The sequence below is a fragment of the Elgaria multicarinata genome, chromosome 10 (genome assembly GCF_023053635.1).
Source record: "Elgaria multicarinata webbii isolate HBS135686 ecotype San Diego chromosome 10, rElgMul1.1.pri, whole genome shotgun sequence".
NCBI classification, from domain to species: Eukaryota; Metazoa; Chordata; class Lepidosauria; order Squamata; family Anguidae; genus Elgaria; species Elgaria multicarinata.
This window is the reverse complement of record NC_086180.1, coordinates 81,924,955-81,946,303: the sequence shown is the minus strand read 5'-3', so window position 1 is coordinate 81,946,303 and position 21,349 is coordinate 81,924,955. Positions and strand designations below refer to the sequence as shown.

Here is a 21,349-nt window from a genome sequence, read left to right as displayed (position 1 = left end):
AACATAGGGCAAAAGGCCCTTCCTGAGAGTGAATTAGGTTTAAGTAAACAAGTGTAAATTGATTCAGGAAAGCTTAAGAACAAGGCATATTTTTCCCTATAATCATAATCTTTGTCTTCCAGTGGGTAGCCACACCTAAATCATGGAATATTTTAACCTAAAAGGCTTGGTTGGACCTCTCTTTTTAATGGTGTTTCATCATATGGCAAAACCTTCATATTTTGGCAGAAATTTGTTTCATGTCATAGATATGGCTTTATCTGCTGCTTTTCTTTTATCTGCTGCACCTATTATTGTGTGGTCCCCCCCCTTTCGAATTTTATTGCATTTTATATAGCTGGTTTAAACTGTTGTTAACCCATGCTGAATGGTGCATGGGAGAACAGCTTCTACATTATGTAAAAAATAAAATAAATACTTCCCACATGGCACTTGTGATATTGAAGAACATTAGAATACATTGCTAGATTCAGACCAGTAAGCCTATATACACCAGTTTCTGGCCAGGGTGTTGTTGCACCGTGTCCTGCTTGTGGGTCCCTGGTTGACAGTTGGTTGGCCATTGTGTGAACTGAGTGCTGGACTAGATGGACCCTTGGTCTGATTCAGCATGGCTCTTCTTATGTTCCTACGTTCAGAAGTCCACCTAGTCTAGCATTCTCATTTCATCAGCAGAAAGCCAGATGTCTGTGAGCTACCAGAAGCAGGATATGAAACTGATGGTCTCTTTTGTTTGTCGCCTCATGCATCTGATATTTAGAGGTAAACTGTATTTAGTAGGGATGTGCTCCGCTCCGATTAGGAGCGTAGAAGCAGTAGCGGATTGGCCTGCTCCGCCTTACCCAGAGGCGGAGTAGGAGCGGACCGCGGACCCCCTAGAAGCAAGGCGAAGAGAAGCGACCATTTTTCGGAGCTCCGAGTTCAGTCGGAGCGCTCCGGTCGCCATCTTGAAAACATTTCGCCATAGGATTGCATTGCGGCAAATAATCGCGCATAACTACGTTGTTTTTGAAGCTATCGTTCTGGAAATTCTTGTGCACAGAGAGTCGTGGATGGGGGTCATTTTGAGACCACTCTCACCTCTCTGCGTGCTGTGGTTCACGTGCAATATTTTTTTAAAAATCGGGTCAACCGCGCGGCTCAAACTGCGTTTCGGCTTTTCGCCCATAGGATTGCATTGAGGGAAAGAATCGGGGATAACTGGGGGGGGGTTTAAGCTATCGTTCTGAAAATTCTTGTGCACAGAGAGTCGTGGATGGGGGTCATTTTGAGACCACTCTCAACTTTCTGCGTGCTGTGGTTCACGTGCAATATTTTTTTAAAAATCGGGTCAACCGCGGGGCTCAAACTGCGTTTCGGCTTTTCGCCCATAGGATTGCATTGAGGGAAAGAATCGGGGATAACTGGGGGGGGGGTTTAAGCTATCGTTCTGAAAATTCTTGTGCACAGAGAGTCGTGGATGGGGGTCATTTTGAGACCACTCTCAACTTTCTGCGTGCTGTGGTTCACGTGCAATATTTTTTTAAAAATCGGGGTTTGGGTTTTTTTTATTTATTTATTTATTTATTTGGAAGCGATGACAGGCACATTCAACTCCCAATCCTGATGAGAATTGATCTCCTCAGAAAGCATCCTCCTCCAATCCCAGCGTTGGAGGGGGGACTAAGGCAGACCCACCCTGAGAACTTTCTGTTTTGTGTCTCTTTGTGGGTTGGCGTTCGTGGAGGGAACACTTAGTTAGTTAGTGCTCCTGCTTTGGACTTTGGAGATAGATTAGGATAGGTTTAGTTTGGCGCGTGTGTGTGTTTGTTTGCTTCTTTCTGACTTGTAGCTTAGTTTGCCCTGTGTTTTCCCCTTACTTTGATTTAATATAAACTTTATTTTTGAATTTTGGAGTGTGTGGTTGGGTTGGTTGCCCCCCCCTTCCCTGTATTAAAGCCTGACTGTTCTGCTTTTGTGAAAGCTTTCTTTTGAAAGCATACACACACTTTTTGTCCCATTTCCCTACATTTATATTCTTAAACATATTTTATTATATTCTTTCACATAGTCCATTAGTATATATTCTCATACATATTATATTAGTATTCATATTTTGTTCTTCTTATAGTAGTGGTTGGTTCTTTTTCCCCCTCCCCTCTCTTAAATCCTGATTGTGTTTCCTTCTATCTTCTATATACCAAATATACCAAAAAAATTGGATTCTCTTTTTCTTCTCTGTGTAACTTCGACGGAGTGGGCTGCTTTTGTCAAGTTCAACAGGCAGCCACAGATTGAGCATTTTGGGGAAAGCATACGCACACCATTTCCCTATTCTTAAACATATTATTATTATATTCTTTGACATAGTCTTAGTAGTCTATTAGTATACATTCTCATACATATTAGTAGTAGTATTCATATTTTGTTCTTCTTATAGTAGTGGTTGCCCCATTTCTTGTCCCATTTCCCTACATTTATTAGTAATATTCTAAAACATATTATTATATTCTTGTAGATATTCTTAGTAGTATATATATATATATATATATATTAGTATATTCTCATACATATTAGTAGTAGTATATTTTATTGTTCTTGTCCCATTTCCCTACATTTAAACATATTATATTCTTCTTATACATATTCTTAGTAGTACCTTATACATAGTATTAGTAGTATTAATATTTTGTTAGTCATCATGAAAAGAGGAAGCAGGCGTGCTGAAAGCAGCAAGGCTCAGTCTGCCAGCAGGGCTTCCTCTCCTCCTGTGAAACTCAAACGGGCAACTCCTTGGCTGACTGCTCCAAAACAGAAGCAGGACAAGCAGCAGGCAGAGCCACTCTCTTCTGCAACTTGTGCCCGGCGTTCTCTTTTTGAGGGTGGGAATGGGAAAAGTGCCCGTTTGCAAGAGGCACATGGCAGCAGTGCCATTAGAGGAGGAGGAGTATCCCCAACTCCTTCATTCTCCTTTCAGCCCACGAGCCCGCTGATGGACCTAGACGAGGTCCTCAGCACAGTGGAGGGGGGGGAGGAGGAGGAGGCGGTGGGCCTCCAGGATGTGGGGGCTGAGGAGGAGCAGCAGCAGGCCGAGGCTCTCTCCCCAGTCTCATCCCACACCCCTGTTTCTGTGGCAACACCAGAGAGCTCAGGCGGGCAATTGGTGGTGTCACCACGGAAACGAAAGACAAGCATCGTGTGGGACCACTTTGAGTTGGGAGCGGATCCCCGCTTTGCTGTCTGTCGCCACTGCAAACTCAGCCTAAGCAGGGGTTCATCGACAGGGCATTATGGAACCAGCAGCATGAAGATGCATCTTCATAGGCAGCACCAGGCGATCTTGCTGGGGAAAGAGGCGGGCAAGGCGACTGGTTCCAGGGGAAAGCCGAAGGCTGCTGCTGGCACTGCCACTCTAAGCTCTCCATCTCCCATCCCCACAAGGGTTAGGCAGGCAGCCCTGCAGGACATGGGGTGGGGGAAGTATTGACCCACAAGATGGCGTTTTCCAATGCCCACCCAGGGTGCTACTGTGTTGGGGCATCTGCCGGGACTGACTCCTCCCCAATACTAGATCTATGACATGTCACTCTGCCTGCCCCTCTGCTAGCCTGTCCTCCTCGGTGACCGACTCGCTGGGATGGTTTGCGTTTGCAATGCGTGACTAACTGCAATGCTGGCTTAGAAACCAGCCATCACTTCCTTGTGCCCCCAGAAATGCCCGCAGCCTGCCTGCCTGCCTGCCCGCCTCCCCCGGGGTGCTGCTGTGGTGGGGCATCTGCCAGGACTGACTCCTCGCCTACTCTGCCTGCCTCTCTGCCCGCCTGGTGCCTGGTTTGCTCCCAATCGTCCTCCTCTGTGCCCCTCAAGGCGTAACTGCTGGCTTAGAAAGAAACAACCAGCCATCTTTGCCTCACTTTGCGCCCACTTATGGGTTGGTTTGCTATGCGTTAGTGCTCAAGCCATCCTTGCGGCACTACAATGCATGCTGCCTGCCTGCTTTCCCTCCCTTCTCCCCTTCCCGCCTTGCAGCGATGGTGTATGTGTCTTGCTTTGACTAAGGGGAGAAGTCCTTCCTGCGCTCACTTAGACTTTATCAAATTCAATAATCCCTTTTTCAAATGTGCCAGAAGATTTAGGGTTATCTCGTGGCATGTTGGGATTGCCTTGGAACTGGCCCCATTGAGCTGTCTGCAATTGCAACTTTAAATCCCTGACGTACTGGAGTGTTCAAATTTCAAAAGTTCCCCTAACATCAGGGGATGATGGGATTGCCTTGAAACTTGGTGTCCATGGGGACACATGGGTAAGCTGTCATGGGACCAAAGGATAGGTTTCTAACGTGCAAATTGACGTAGTTGTAGAATGGGACTTGATTTGGGGTGAGTTAAAAAGTTTAAGCCGCGCCAAAAATCAGGGGATGATGGGATTTGCTTGCAACTTGGCGTGCATGTGGACACATGGATAAGCTCTCATGGTGCCGAGTTTGAGGTTTCTAACATGCAAATTGACGGAGCTATCCCAAGGGGTGTGAATGGGGTGCCCGATTTTCATAAATTCCCCAAAAATCAGGGGATGATGGGATTGCCTTGAAACTTGGCGTGCATGTGGACACGTGGATAAGCTATCATGGTGCTGAGTTTGAGGTTTCTAACGTGCAAATTGACGTAGTTGTAGAATGGGACAATTTGGGGTGAGTTAAGCCATGCCAAAAATCAGGGGATGATGGGATTTGCTTGCAACTTGGCGTGCATGTGGACACATGGATAAGCTCTCATGGTGCCGAGTTTGAGGTTTCTAACATGCAAATTGACGGAGCTATCCCAAGGGGTGTGAATGGGGTGCCCGATTTTCATAAATTCCCCAAAAATCAGGGGATGATGGGATTGCCTTGAAACTTGGCGTGCATGTGGACACGTGGATAAGCTATCATGGTGCTGAGTTTGAGGTTTCTAACGTGCAAATTGACGGAGCTATCTAAAGGGGTGTGAATTAGGGTTATGGGAGGTGCCTTAGAGGGTAGAGCCGCGCCAAAAATCAGGGGATGATGGGATTTGCTTGCAACTTGGCGTGCATGTGGACACATGGATAAGCTGCCCTGGTGCCGAGTTTGAGGTTTCTAACATGCAAATTGACGGAGCTATCCCAAGGGGTGTGAATGGGGTGCCCGATTTTCAAAAATTCGCCAAAAATCAGGGGATGATGGGATTGCCTTGAAACTTGGCGTGTGTGTGTATACGCCCATGAGGTGTCATGGTGCCAAACGTGAGGTTTCTAACTTCAACGGAAAAAAAGTTGTTTACTTTTTTAGCTTTCAATGCAAGCCTATGGGGGGGCAAAAACGGAGCTCCGGATCCGGATCCGGAGCTCCGAGCGGAGCGGAGCGGAAGTGGGCGGAGCGGGGGCGGGGCGGAGCGACCCGCTCCGAAAAATGGCGGATCTGCAAGTGAAGCGGAGCGGGGGGTCCGTGCACACCCCTAGTATTTAGTTTTCATAGAAAAGTAATCATCAATAGATCTCTTTTCTATGAATTTATCTAATCCTGTTCCTTAAAGCAGGGGATTCTGGGGTCCCCTGGATGTTTTGGACTCCAACTCCTGTCCTCTTTGACCTTTAGCCATGCTAGTTGAGGTTCTTGGAGTCCAACAACATCTGAAGGGCCACACGTCCTCCACCCCTGGTTTAAAGATATCTAACCTAGTGACGATTGCATGTTTTGTGATGAGGCACTTCCTTTGATAAGTACTTCTTATCAGCTCTGTTGGGTGACTGTGAGTCCCAGTATTCTGAGAGAGAGAGAGAGAGAGAGAGAGAGAGAGAGAGAGCGGGAAAAGTTGCCTCCCTACACCATTCATAATTTTATAAAGCTCCATCATGTTCCTTATTTTGGTCTATCATAATTGAGTGCTTGAATTATGAACAACACTCATTTTCAAAACCAAGAAATGTGACTCTCTCTCTCTCTCTCTCTCTCTCTCTCTCTCTCTCTCTCTCACACACACACACACACACACACACACACACACACACACACATATACATATACATATAGGATTACAGTTGTTGTTCTTTAATGGTGTCCTTTAAAGAAGAGTAAACAGAACATTATGATGAAGAAACATTTCTTGCTTGCAACCTACATGACAGCTCTGGCAACATAATAAATCTCTCTAACCTTCTCCTCCCTATTTAGCTATACTTGTGAGGATATTTGTTCAGGGCATCTTAAGTAGAAAGTATAAACAAAAATACCAAGCAATAAAACAAATCTGACATGTAGTGTTTTAAAATCCATGGATATGGGAAAAGATTTATGTTCTGAATCAAAGGGCTGCTCCTCTATGTCACTCTGCTTTTCCAAGAGGTCATCGTGCTCTTCTTTAGAAGGCCAGAAATATCAACCAGTTTCTTAAAACACACATATTCTGGAAGCAAGCATGGTGCAGGTCTCGAATAGAGATGAGCTGTGGTGTAGTGCTAAACTTTGAAGTGTGGGCCCTCATCATGGCAGTCCTTATACCCCACCCCCCAGAAAGTCCCCAAATGCAGGCAGTGGTGTTGATGCTTATCAGCAAACCAGTTCTAGGAATTTTCAACTTTTGTAAAGCTAATGGGCCCATTCCAGAGCAAGCCACCCCAAAATACATCAGGCAAAAATATATAGCTACTGGGAAAATTCATTTTCCCTGCCCCTTAGCTACTGTGAAAATTGCAACTAAGCTCAGAAGGAACAAGGATGTCTTAAGGGGGTGGCGGATGACAGTATTGTCCTCGCTAAAAAAAAAAAAAGAGGCTTCCATATGAACTGGAACCTTGACCTGAAGCCTTCATGAATACAGCTGTACCAATACAGGTTCCCTACCTGTCTGGGTACGCACAAACTTGTGTTGTACACATGGATGCCAAGGGGCGGAGCTATTCAGAGTGCGCAGTATTGGGGGCAGGGCTAGTTGGTGCAGCCCCAATCCACACTCATGTGTTGATAGTACATGTAAACAGCAGTTAATCTAAATAGGATTAACTATCCACAGTCTCCTGCTCCTAAAGCAAAAAAGCTCATATCCCGTGTTGTTAGTTTGTTTCGTAATGCTAATGTGAAGGATGAGGGATTTTGGGCCCAGTTTCCCACAGCCAGGCTCTGAGACTAAAATAAGACTGAGGAGAAAATGACCACGGGGAGGGGCACATTTCAGAGGAATATTGGTGGCCCTAGGAAGTATTAAATATTTACTCTTTCCACCTGCCAATTCTCTTCTTCAAAGTCCCCCATGTTTACCCTACATCAGCAAATACGGGTTTAGGAAGACAAGGTTTCTGAGATGCCATGTAGTTGTGACCCTAGTGTGTGGGAACTGAGAAGGAAAAAGGAGCTTGAGCAACTTGCAAGCAGTTGTGTTGGAAGACGGAAATGAAAATGCAGAGACCAAAGGGGAGGGGGGAATCCCTCTGCTAAGACAGGAAAAAAGAAGCAGTGGTGTTCATTAATGGGTGTTCGGGATGAAGAAGATGAGAAGCTTGTTTCTCGCTCCTTACATCGCCATCCTGTGCCTTTGCAGAATGAAAGAAAAAGTCTCATTAACATCTAAATTGATGGTAAGACTGGAGCAAACCCGCCTCACTCTTTTCACTTTCTGCCCTTTTTTTTTCCTTTCTCAGTTTGTGTGTGTAGAGGGGTGGGTGGGTTGCTTTGCTATTCAAGCTTTTGTTTATTCTGAAAGGTAAAGATCCCATGCCTTAAAGATATTTAAAAATTAATTAAATCGGCATTCTGATACAGTTGGTAAACAGGCAAGCTCAAGGCAGACTGTCATCTCTTGGCATGGCACGGAGCGAAGAAAACTGGCTGCAAAGGCTTGTTTCTCTTGGATCAGGCAAAGTGGCAGTTTTGTGACATGTGTCTCTGAGGTTTACAGTAGCCCCTCTGTTTGAACACCTTACAATCAAACTCCATGTGCCTGGGAGGCGAGTGTTCAGTGCAAGAGAGCAACTCTCTGTACAGTGTGCTACCCTGGCAACCTGATAGATTTCCAGCAGACATCTGTGTGGGAGTTAATGCTGTTCTTTTGCAGTATTAACCCCTTTCTGGAGAGAGTGGATTGTGTTTTTATAAAAGATTGTCAATGGACTTGCTGCTTGCAGCTGGCTCAAGAGGCAGCAGGACGATGGGAACGGAGTCTCTTCCGGTGGGATCCTTTCCTTCTGCAGAGGTCTGCAGGCAGAGATCCTGCCAGCTTGAGATGTTTTGCTACCTCAGATAGAAAAACCAAATGCTCCCCACTCCATGTCGGTAAAAATAAATTAATTACTGTCCATTTGTTGCCCTTGGGCGGTATCCAGTTCTGTCATTACGTTAACGCAAATGACTTTGCGCTAGGGCAATCTAGGTTCCAAACTACGCACAAGAGAAGAAACCAATTAAAGTTAGGTTTGTGCAAGCGGACAGGCATTCTGCTTGTGCAACCAGTTGCTCAAGAACAATGGGGAGCTACTTGCACAGCGGAAACATTTGGCAGAGCTCCCCCAGTTCTCTGTGACTTTGCGGAATCACACTGTTTGATTACTGCCACTTGAGTGCCCACTCAAGGGCAGGAAATATTTGACAGTTCCCTTGCCTCCAAAATGATTTCTTTCCCACTTACGCTAGTGCCAACTCCAGGCTTTCGAGTGCCCATGGGCAAGATCATCTCAATGGGCTCACTCCGTCAGCGAATCGACCGCTTCACTGCCATTGTCACCAGCTGCTATTGCTCCTCATTGCTATATTTATTTATTGCATTTTATACCGCCCAATGGCTGAAGCTCTCTGGGCGGTTCACACAACTAATTGCTACCACTTGCTGGGTTGGCAGGCGGAGAGCCAGTGAGCAAGCAGGCCGTAGCATCTACTCCTCTTCTTCTCACCATCACTATCATAGAATCGTAGAGAATCATAGAATAGTAGAGTTGCAAGGCGCCTATCAGGCCATCGAGACCAACCCCCTGCTCAGTGCAGGAATCCACCTCAAAGCATACCCGATAGTTGATTGTCCAGCTGCCTCTTGAATGCCTCTAGTGTGGGAGAGCCCACCACCTCCCTAGGTAATTGGTTCCATTGCTGGACTGTCCTAATGGTCAGGAAGTTTTTCCTGATGTCCAGCTGGAATCAGGCTTCCTGTAACTTGAGTCCATTATTCTGTGTCCTGCACTCTGGGAGAATCGAAAAAAGATCCTGGCCCTCCACTGTGTGACAACCTTTTACGAATTTGAAGAGTGCTATCATGTCTCCCCTCAATCTTCTCTTCTCCAGGCTAAACATGCTATTCTCTAGACCAGAGCGAGCCGCAGGTCGGGTGACCATATGGAAAGGAGGACAGGGCTTCTGTATCTTTAACAATTGTATAGAAAAAGGAATTTCAACAGGTGTCCTTTGTATGCATGCAGCACTTGGGGAAAATCCCTCTTCATCACCACAGTTAAAAGTGCAGGAGCCCTGCCTTGCATGACCAGATACAAAAAGGGCAGGGATCCTGCACCTTTAACTGTTGTGATGAATAGGGAATTTCACCAAGCACTGTGTGCATACAAATGACACCTGCTGAAATTCCCTTTTCTACACAACTATTAAAGATTCAGCCACCTTGTCTTCCTTTAATTATGCCATAAGGAAAGCCATATCCATAATAGCATATTGTAATAACTGACAATATAAAACATGCTGTCTGTTAGACTTCTAGTTAAGAACTGTGTGTCAACCCTGAACTATTTCTCCTTGATAGTCGGTTTTTGCAGGGAGGCAAAGCCGGTCATGTAATGTTGGCTTTTCTATCCCATCCCACTGTTGCTTAAAAGAATTCTTAGCATCAGGGTATAAATAGAATTTTTTCACAGTGAGTGCCAAGCTCCTATATTAAAAACAGAGGAAACATGCTCAAAGGTACGAAAGGGACACCCTGGAAACAGCAGTTTGATCTACAGCAGTTGACAGGTGATAATGTTTAACTTCATGTCATTAAAACCATTGTCTGCTGATCAAACCTCTGTTGAACATTTAGGGGCAGTTCAGGCTGTCTCTCCCCCCCACCACACACACACACACACACACACACACACACACACACACACACACACACCCTAATCCAGCCAGTTCACAGTCCTATCCTCCCAGTATGCCTGGTTTTTCTGTTAACAAATACGTTTTCTTATATTAAGCAGGCAAGGAAAACAAAAAAGACCATGTTTCTATATGTTTCTAAGTGTTTGCAGGGTATTGGCCCTGGAATAATTAGTGGACCCATGAGACTGCTAGGCAGTTGCCATGGGAACTGAGGTGACCACTTCACCTTAGCCAGCTACTGTGGTAGCGCAGAAGATAATGTGTTTAATGGGCTGTCTCTGAGAATAATGGACACTCGAGTGGCTATTGGATGAGAGTGGACTGGAGGAATTAGACCTGCTGGGAAAACCTGAAAATGTTGGTGGTTGTGGGAGGCTTTTGGAAAAAGAGGCGAACTACCAGTGCTTGAATTATGGGGGGAAACCTTCAAGTGCCACCATTGATGTCTCTCAGTTTTGACCAAGTCATGTTCTTCTGTAGCTTTCTAAAGGCTGAAGCTGTAGACTGTGTTACAAACTGCAATGGGGGCAGGGGGCAAGCCCGTTATCCCCCCACACACACTTTGAGCACTGGTGTGTGCTTTCAGGCACTGGGAACAAGGAAGTTCTTTGTATTGTGTTAGGGCATGTCTAGATGGGGCAATACCCCGGGGATCATCCCAGGATCATCCCTGTTGTGTCCACATGACACACTGGGGATCCTGGGACCAGGGAGGGAAGATCCCTGCATTTCCCCAGGATATTGCCCTACACTTTTCCCCTGGCTTTTCCTGATGATCCCGAGTCTGCGGGAGGTATGGGCGGCCAATCCCGTTTTTGTCCCAGCTCCTCACGAGTAAATGCAAGGAGCTGGGGACTAGGCACGGAGCGTGGGGGAGAAGGCTAATAATTATTTTTTAGAGAAAAATCTAACGTTTTTGGGGGAGCACTCCTGCGCTCATTTTCAATAATAATAATAATAATAATAATAATAATAATAATAATAATAATAATAATAATAAACCAAAATGGCGGGTGTGATGTTCTCTTCCTCCTGGGACATCACCCACTGTGTGTGGCCTGAGGGGGAGGATCTCGCGATCACCATATCACAAGATCCTCTCCCTCCCCTCCCTAGGGTTAAACATGCCCTTAGAATCTGTTTGGGATGGCTTGTTTGGGTTACCTACTGGGCTGGTTCACATGATCAAACAAGCTTGGCCAGATCTACACCAAGCAGGATATGACACTTTGAACACCGTTTGAAAACTGTTTATGGACTGTGTCCTGGGCCTCAACTGTTGTCCCTACTGTTATATATCATTTTGAAGCCGTAGTGTAGATCCTGCCGTTGTTTAAATTGATAGTGCGTACCAGCATTACCCACCCAGCACAGCTTGTGATGTTCTTTGAACCTGGGTGGCATGGCTTGTTTGAGGGGGAAACAACCCTCAAATAATTAAACAAAAGGTCATGGGTGATTTATAGTTTCTCCTTAAACAAGCTATGTTGCCAGGGTAGGTAATTAGGCTAATAGCGCCCCAGCATCTGCAGCTGTTTTAAACAAGCCATCGTGGCTTAAACAAGCCACCGTGGCTTGTTTTGGCCATGCTGACTAGGTCAGTGTGGTGTGTGTGTGTGAAAAGGTAATATATAAAGGCAGGTAGCTTATGGTGCATATAGTGTGTGCACACGTTGGGGGTGGGCTGTTGGTAATCCACAAATCAAGCAAAATAATTCTTTAAAAATCTTCAATACAATGCAATAGAACAATGCAAACGGTTGATCCAATACCTTCCTGTTTTGTGACTAGCTTGCATATCCGAAACGGAGAAGCTTGCATTAAATAAAGACCCCTAACGTGATGGTTTTGTACTCCAAATTAACTTTGTAAGCGGGAAAGGTGCAGGCATCTGTCCGAGAGGCGTTATCTCTTTCTTTGTGGAGCCGGCAGAGCTTTGACAGTGTGCCCAGTCAGAACCTCTTTCAGAGCGCTTTGTCCTCGGGCTTCACCAAGGGACAGATCTTTAAAGGAATCTGGCTCTGTTCCACTTGGCTCAGCTCCTCTGTTATTTTCAATGAATGGAAAGTGCAGAACCCAGTCTTCTACAGCACTTGCTGCATAAATTAAGCTTGTTTATAGTTCGTCCCCCTTCCTCCCTTTTCAGACAATGGTTCGGTACAGGAAATGATAATTATGTTTGAAGGTGGTCGCTTCAAATGGGTGTTAGGGAAGGCAGTAGAAGTGGTAAAATGCAACCTTCCAGCGTTTTGTGGGACGGGGGCATGTTGTGGTTGCACAGGATCAGATCCACAAAGATCTGAACGTTTCCCTTGTATGGGGGGGGGGGCCAGACACACACAGGCTACATGCTCCTCCTTCTTCAGCAGGAAAGTGCTGAAAGTCAGGAGCTGCGTGCTCAAGTTCCTCTCCAGTGGCAGGATTTGGAGTCTGGTTGCTCCCAAATGAATGAAGAGGCCTTGAGAGAGCCTTTGCTTGGTTAAGAGAGTCTCCCGAGTTACAGATTCTTGTCCCAAGAGGTTTATTCTTTTCTTTTTAAAAAGCCTTACAATGCATTGCCTGATAAAATGTTTATCTATCTCTCTGTATATCTCACATATGGGAACTTAACAAGAGGCTTACATTGGCTTCATGAAATAGATACATTTTTAAAAAACAGTTTCTCACGGTGTGCCTGGTGGGATAGGCCAAACGATGGAGATCTATTGGTTTTAGCATGTTATTGAAAGAGCAATTTTATTATTTATTTACTTTTGGAAAGTGTGAGGTAAGAAGCTGGAGACACTTTAACAATATAATCCAAACCATCAACATCAAGCCCAACTATGGACATGCTAAATAGCCTTAGGTAAGCCACTACGTTTCAGTTACAGCAACACATCTATAATATGGGATAATACTAGCCTACTTAATGGGGATGTTATGAAGGTTATTAAGATAATACATCTAGAGAGCTTTGAAGTATAAATCCTAACAAAAGTAGTAGCAGTAATATCTCCTTCACTATCCATATTTGAAGGCTGTTTTGTAACAAAAATGTTACAGTATGGATTGTCCCTGTTCAAGATGCCAGCTTGTCATGCCCTTTTCCAAGATACTCCATTGCATTCATTCATTCTCCACAACCAAACACACAGCATTTACTGGCTACTGTGCAGTCATTGTAGGACTTTGGGGGAGGGGGTGTTCCATCTTTTTTCTTCTCCCCCCCCCACAAGGTGCTTCTTTTTTGTTTGATTTGACTATAGAAAGACTGGCACTCAAAGAATGGGTATTCTAGTGTTATACAACAATGCAATGTTATGCGGCCCAAGGGTGCATCTTGCAATTTGAGAAACTGTCCTGGGCATCGCCACAAAATGGCTGCCATGGGAAGCATGGCTCGTCCCAAAGGACGAGTAATCTGCTCAAAAGACTCAGTACAATTCAGAGTTGTGGTCAGAGCTGCAGTAGACTGAAGTCCTTTGAACCCACAGTTTTCAGTGCCAACGGAAACCTATTTCACCAAAAGCAAATTCTAGTCTATTTGCAGACCATGCCAGTGTTGCATGTATTCAATCATATATCCATTTTATCCAAATTCTATACCAGTCTGCAATTTGTTTTTAAACTGCAAGAAAATGTGCATTTATTTTGCTCTATATATTTTCCTAATATAATATACACATCTTGTATATAATTTCCCCTAATATACAATTTTGTACACAATTTTTGAGCTGAAAACTGCATCACAAAATTCAGAGCAAACGACAACTTTGGTGCAATCCACATGAGTGTCATTATTATTATTATTATTAATTATGAGTATACATTTATATTGTATTTTATATTACGGTTTTATTTATACTTTGAATGGTTTTAATTTTTGTGAACCGCCCAGAGAGCTCTGGCTATTGGGCAGTATAGAAACGTAATAAATAAATACATATCACCAAACAAATTCAAATATGAGTTGCATATACAAATATGGCATTACATACAAATACTAATAGAACTACATAACAAACTAATACATACCAATTACTTTCCCACTCAGCAACCAAACATCTAAATGTCTCACCTATACTGCATCCAATATCTTCCCTACAAATACCCATCATAATTTCTTCTCTAATATTACCTCTATTCCTAATAAAACACCACCAGTAATTACACATATTAATGGTGATAAGTATAAATATAACCATAAAAATGCATTCATTCATTGACATTAAATATCAACAACATTCATATAAATATATGCCCTAGCAATAATTTAAATTATAGATATATAACTGATATTGAGCCATAAACTATATTAAATACACGATATTTATCTATATCAAAGCCATATCTTCTTGGTATCCAATTTTCATGGATGGATTCTATCATGTTTTCTTATCTCTTAAGTGGATATATTATTCCATTTCTGCCATCTCTGCAATATGCCAAACCTTAAGTAGCAGGTACTTCAGTACTTCTCCATTTAGTAGCAATTAGCATTTGGCCGCAGTCAACAAATTCCATACCGCTTCATAGTGTATTTCCTTTATCATTACTTTAATATATCCTAATAAAATGGCAAATGGTTCAAATGGGAACTTATAAGCCAAGCATTAAATTAATTGTGTATCTAACCCAACTCCAAAATTTATTCATTTATTTATTTACAATATTTATATACTGTTCCCCACTGAAAATTTCAGAGCGGTGTACAAGATAAAATAAAAACAGACTAAAACACTTTAAAATAGATTTTCAAAGAAGCAAAATGTACAGTAAACCATGTCTGTTCTTAAGGAAAGGCTTCCTGGAATAATGACGTTTTCAGGAGGCGCTGAAAGGAATACAAAGTTGGCACCTGCCTGACCTCCAGAGGCAGGGAATTCCATAGGAGGGGGGCCACCACGCTGAAAGCTCTTCCCCTGGTGGACTCCAATTGGAGGATGGGTCTATGTAGAACCACCAGGAGCATGCCCTCTGATGACCTCAGTGACCAGGCAGGTTAGTGGCAATCTACTTAAAAATGCGGACACAATTACCCACCCAATCCATTTCCACTTTTTGAGTAACCACTGCACTGTAAAGAGTCCAAGGAATAGTTAAGCAATTAAGATTTTTCCTCTATGGATAGGGAAAATATGTACAGCATGAATTTGTGGCATGCCCATGTGATAGGAGATAAAGCCAATGTAGGAAAATCAACATATGTAAAACAATCCGAATTATAAAATACAAACCTGTAGCTAAACAAACAAACAAAACCAAAAAATTAAAGTATCATTTATGTTACTTCTGAGAGTTCAGTATGTAGTTTAATGAGGAAAGAATACAGTAACGTTTGTTACAGCTTCTGCTCTTTTAGCTGTATGAAATAGCTATATATAGAAAGGAAAGGAAAGGAACCTCTTGTGCAAGCACTGAGTCATTACTGACTCTTGGAGGGATGCCAGCTTTCGCTGACGTTTTCTTGGCAGGCCTTATAGCGGGGTGGTTTGCCGTTGCCTTCCCCGGCCATTATTACCATTCCCCCAGCTAACCGGGTACACATTTTACCGACCTCAGGAGGATGGAAGGCTGAGTCGACCCGAGCCGGCTGCCTGAAACCAGCTTCCGCTGGGATCGAACTCAGGCCGTGGGGAGAGTTTAAGCTGCAGAAATTGCTGCTTTACCACTCTGCGCCACACAAAAACTTGCAATGAAATCTTTCTTTTTGTGTGTGTCAAAGATTGTTGTGTATTTAAGCAATTGACTTGTTTATCATTGGTGTAATTCACTCTAGTAAACCTATTTTAATTCATTACACTAAAACCTGGACTTGTTTCCAAGCAAATTTGATTAACGTTTGCATTTTAGAGTATGGTTGTGGCAAAGATAAACTTATTCCTAAATTGGTTGAGGGCCAGTGTGTTGTTATTACTAGTGTTGGACTTTGATCATAACCAGGCTCAAATCCCTCTTCACCATGATGTTTTTTTAATGACCTTGGGTTAGTGACTCTGATCTTTTCTACATGAGGCTGTTAATCTGCTGTAACTACTTTCAGTTTTGTTGCGGAATTCAGATCCTAGTACTACATGAAGAACATTTCCTTTCCTGCTTTACCACTACATAACATCTAGGTGCCACTGTGGTATAGCAGAATACCACAATTACACAAATGCAAAAATGGTTTTCTTGCATTTTCATAAATAATACTGTATTTTCTCTATAACCCCACCCCCCCAAAAAAAAACCTCGCCAAAAGTGCTGCTTAAAAACAGAAGTGAAACTGGATGGTCACAATGTTATCTAAAGAACCTGTAAACAACCTTGAGTAGGGAATGATGAGTGCATAATAAATGCCTTGTGTGGAAAAGCTCACTTTCTCACTCTAACCTGTATCACAGGTTAGTTGCAAGGATAAAATAGGGTTATTTGTTCTTCTCTGAGCTTTTTGGAGGAAGGATGGGATATAAATGTGATCAACATTTAAAGTCCCTGTTGAATCAAATGGGAAAGGTTTGAGCATATGCTTAACACTCCCATTGAAATCAATGGGAATTAAGAGTGCATATTTTTTGGGGGGATACCTGTAATGTGGCATAGGGACCATTCTCTTTTCTCATTGCTTTTTATAAAAGCACATTTAGGCTGCCTGCCATGATGTATACACTAAACTGGGATACTAATATTCAATGAACTCAATGGGGCTTCCTTCTGAGTAGATAAACTGCTACAGTTGAAATGTTAGGTTAGCTACAGACATTACAGAAGATGTGTTCTTGCTGCTGTAAACAGCAGCTCTGCACTTTGAACTCCCCCTTCTCTTGATCCTGATGAAATTTTGTAATAGCAAAAGTGCAATGTAATGTCCTTGTACTCAGTATGTTTCTACCCTGTCAAGAAGCCACAAATGAGGAGGAGTGAGGATGGAGCCTCACGAAAAGAGATGATGGTGCATCACATGCTTGGCATTGCTAGACACTGGCCTTAGCTAGTTGTTGTTTATTCATTCAGTCACTTCCTAATGTTTATCCCGGGATCATCCCAGTAAATGTCATTCATGTAAATGACATACAGGGGATCCCGGGAGCAGGCAGGGACAACCCCGGGAAGATCCAGAGATAAACCTTAGGTCTAGCTAAGGCCACTGTGGGAGAAGTAGGAAGAGATGGAGGACAGCTGCCATGTATCCTGTAACACTGAGTTCCAGATTTAGAAGAATCAAAACATCTTCTTTGGGAAAGCTGGCTTACAGAGATTTGCTACGGAGATTTGGCTAAGTGCATGAGCTATGAAGTCCCTGGTTCAAATGTCATTTCCCTCACCAATTCACTAGCCTTAGGCAAGTCACACTATTCTCTTACCCTGTGTTACTCCAGCCCCTGAGGACAACTTGAAAATCATAACATTCATCTATTTTGCAGGGTGCTTGTAAACACTACTGAGGATTATTCATATCAACCACTCCCGGACCCTTGAAATAGCTTTAAGAATAATTGTTGTGTAACTTCTTCAATCTGCATGGCTGTGTTACGATGTTACACAAGAGTGATCGTATTTCATTGGGTTCTCACTCTGCTCCCACTTATGTTTCCCCCTAGACCTGCCGCAAGTGTGATAATGCATCTTTTTCTCAGCTGCTTCTCCTTGCCTCTTTACATACATAAGCAGCCCTTTTAGAAACTTAACGAAAATGGTATCACTTTCCTTATCGATTTTAACTCGACGTTCTCACTTTACTATATCTTATTATTGGAAAGCTTCACTTTACCCCCTTTGTTCTCTGCGTTTCATATCATACCTTTTGGAGAAACTATGATAAGTGTTGAAAGTAGTCTGAAATGTGCAATATTAGTTCCACTTTGCCCCTGTGAACCACGGCCTTGTAAAGGTGTATCATTATCTTGGGTTTGTTTGATATAACTGCCAGGACTGAACTAAAATGCCACCTTATTTAGGGTTTGCAAAAATGGAAGGAATTTCAGCTATTTTTGAGGTAGGTGCATTTCAAGAGTGGCAAGAAACAAGCTCTCCATCTCTTTCCTTAGGGTGACCATATGAAAAGGAGGCCAGGGCTCCTGTATCTTTAATAGTTGCATAGAAAAGGGAATTTCAGCAGGAGTCATTTGTATATATGGAGAACCTGGTGAAATTCCCTCTTCATCACAACAGTAAAAGGTGCAGGAGATATACTAGAGTGACCAGATTTAAAAGAGGGCAGGGCACCTGCAGCTTTAACTGTTGTGATGAAGAGGAGATTTCTCCAGGTTCCCCATATATACAAACGACACCTGCTGAAATTTCCTTTTCAATACAATACAAGATACAGGAGCCCTGTCCTCCTTTTCATATGGCCACCCTACTTTCCTGCTGACCAGCATCTTTATTCCTTATACTGCTCTTGGAATAGAGATGTGACGGCCTGGATAAAACCCAGAAAAATGGAAAAAACCCTCTGTTTTTATTCCAATTTTTTCCCCCAAAGCCTTTTTTGGTTTTTTCCTGAAAAATTGAAAAAAAATGAAGAAAAAATGAATTATGGGATGTTTTATTTTAGCATGATGAATAAAATGTTTAAGACAAGGTGTTAAGAAATTTACTTCTCCAAATAATTTCTAAAAACTATGTACAGTATTAGATTATTACAATTTCTTTGCACCGAGGACAAGCAAGTCCTAGGTTGCAAACTGAGACTACAACTCTCAAATGCAAGAGGAAGATGCATTTCTGCCTCTAGGGGGCACTGCCACTGAAGCAGAGACTGAAACTGATAGTGATAGCTATAGCTCAGGAAATGAGTCTGAGGCCACAGCTAGACCTAAGGTTTATCCTGGGATCATCCAGGGTTCGCCCCTGCCTGAGCACTGGATCCCTTGTGTATCACTTAGATGAACAGGTTTAACCCCTGGACGATCCAGGGATAAATCTTAGGTCTGAGTAAATTTCATACATATTCATTGAATCTTGGTCCTCCCTTTTTCTCAGTTCTTTTTATGGGAATGGGTGCTTTATGTCAGCTTGACACTGTGGAGAACTAGCAGAGACATAAATAATTTTCCTTGTTACTAATGTTGTTACTAATGTTGATGATTTCCTCTGTTGTTGTTTTTAAATTATTTTTTGCCTGCTCCTCATAAACTGGCAAAACCAAAGAGGTTCCTTACAGTTCAGGTGTTCCTAACAGCTTGTAGCTCCATTTGTTACCAAAAAGTTTATTTAAAAAAAGTAAACGCAGTTTGTAATAATTGTTTGATTACACTGTACTTTTAATATACCAAATGTAATAATTTTATGCCGAACCACCCTGGACTTAATTACATTTTATGTTCCTAAAGTAACAAAGTGACTTTCAATCTGTAAAAACTGCTAATATTGCATTATTTCAATTTTTCCGAAAATTTCCATTTTTTACAGAAACCTCCTGGAAAAAAATCATTGTTTTTTTCCCCCATGTCTTCAAAATTTCTGGAATTTTTTACATTTTTACCCTGGAATGCTGCACTATCTTGATGTATGTCATCTTGTTCCAAGGGGGGCGGGGGGGGGGGGAATGGCAGCAGCGAGGAACCGGGGAAGGATTTTGAGTTTTGTGCCCACACCCTTGAAACACTTGTGGCTCCACCCCTCTGAAATGTGAAATTAAAGGGGCAGATCCCCTTCCCTTTTCCAGTGACCTCACTACAAATCCATGCAGACCTTTGAAAAGTTCAGCCCTGCCCTTATAACAGCTATATATTTTTTATAATGCCCAGAATTTATTTTGGGTGTTGACAAAGCAGTCACTTATATCCCTGTGTGTAACCTAGGCAACACAGTGTTCTTACTCCTTTTGCCTACTTACTGGCTACTTGGTTGTCCTGAAGGAGTCGTAAATACTTTGGATGGAACAGGTTGGGTAGGGTGACCCTATGAAAAGGAGGACAGGGCTCCTGTATCTTTAACAGTTGCATAGAAAAGGGAATTTCAGCAGATGTCCTTTGTATATATGGAGAACCTGGTGAAATTCCCTCTTCATCACAACAGTTTAAAGCTTCACGAGTTATACTAGAGTGACCAGATTTAAAAGAGGGCAGGGCACCTTCAGCTTTAACTGTTGTGATGAAGAGGAAATTTCCCCATGTTCCCCATATATACAAATGACACCTGCTGAAATTTCCTTTTTCAATACAACTGTTAAAGATACAGGAGCCCTGTCCTCCTTTTTATATGGTCACCCTAAGGTTGGGAAATCCCAAGGAGGTGTAAGTTCTTCCATGAAAGTTAAAATTTCTAACTGTTTTAAGCTCCCCCTCCTTTTTTTTTTTTTTTTTTAAAAAAAAATCTTTAAGGGTTATCTACTAGTTTTGCCGGGGGGGGGGGGGGTTGTGAAGAGGATATGCCTTGAACTTTATGTCACCTTAAAACACTTATGCAAATTCCAGCTTGGGATGTTAAGAAAACATCTGCAAGAGTTGTGAAGTTTCTTAGAGGTGTGGGTACGTTCATGCAGGGAGGAATCCATACTCTTCTAGTGGAAGGCTATTTCCTTTATGTGCTTGTGTTGAATTCACACCTAAAGCCAATGGTCTGCATATAACCCTTGTGAGGAAGTTGGTATTGTACCTTAATTAAAATAGGCACAGAATCTACAGACGTTTAACAGCTGCAGTAAAAGGCATAGAATTATAGTACAGATCATGGACATAAAGGAATGAAATTTGGAGGGAGAGAAGAAGACGGAAGTTCAGAAAGATTTATTCGCAGCACTGTCAATGGACAGACACTGAGAGAAAGAAAGAAAGAAAATGGTGGAACCTTTGATGGTATCTCTTACAGAGCTAACATTGGCAGGAGCTCTTTAATGGATCTATATTTGCACCAAATGTCTGCCTGTTTCTGCCTGTGGAGCTGATTAATGGTCAGTTTTGTTACTATTGTCTGATTCTTCCGATTATGCTCCTTTTATGGCAAGAGAATGGTAAGAGGGTGCAAGGCAGAAACATGCTCTAATAGCTACAGTAGGGCAAATATTAATAGGAGCTTGACAACTTGTGTTTGACCATCATGAAAGAATGAGACTGGCTTTCGTGGGAGCTGCTTTGCAGGCCTTGATAGAAAACGTCTCGTTCTTCATGCAACCAAAGATAGCAAGGTCTCAAATGACTCAGTGGCAGTAGATCCTATCTCGGACACTGCTTCCCTTGTGCTTATTTTATTCCAGACCATAACTTCTTTCTTGCAATGAATAAAAAACAAAAGAACTAACTATCCCAATCCTCTTTCTTTCTTTCTTTCTTTCTTTCTTTCTTTCTTAAAATAAAACCAGCTGGGAGAGAT

The 21,349-nt window shown here is 42.8% G+C and overlaps 1 protein-coding gene across 3 annotated transcripts in view; it reads left to right on the top strand.

Annotated features, from left to right (window-relative positions):
- Window positions 1-21,349, top strand: part of PCDH7 (protocadherin 7) — a 461,646-nt gene that overhangs the window by 95,620 nt on the left and 344,677 nt on the right. The gene's annotated exons all lie outside the window — the stretch shown is intronic.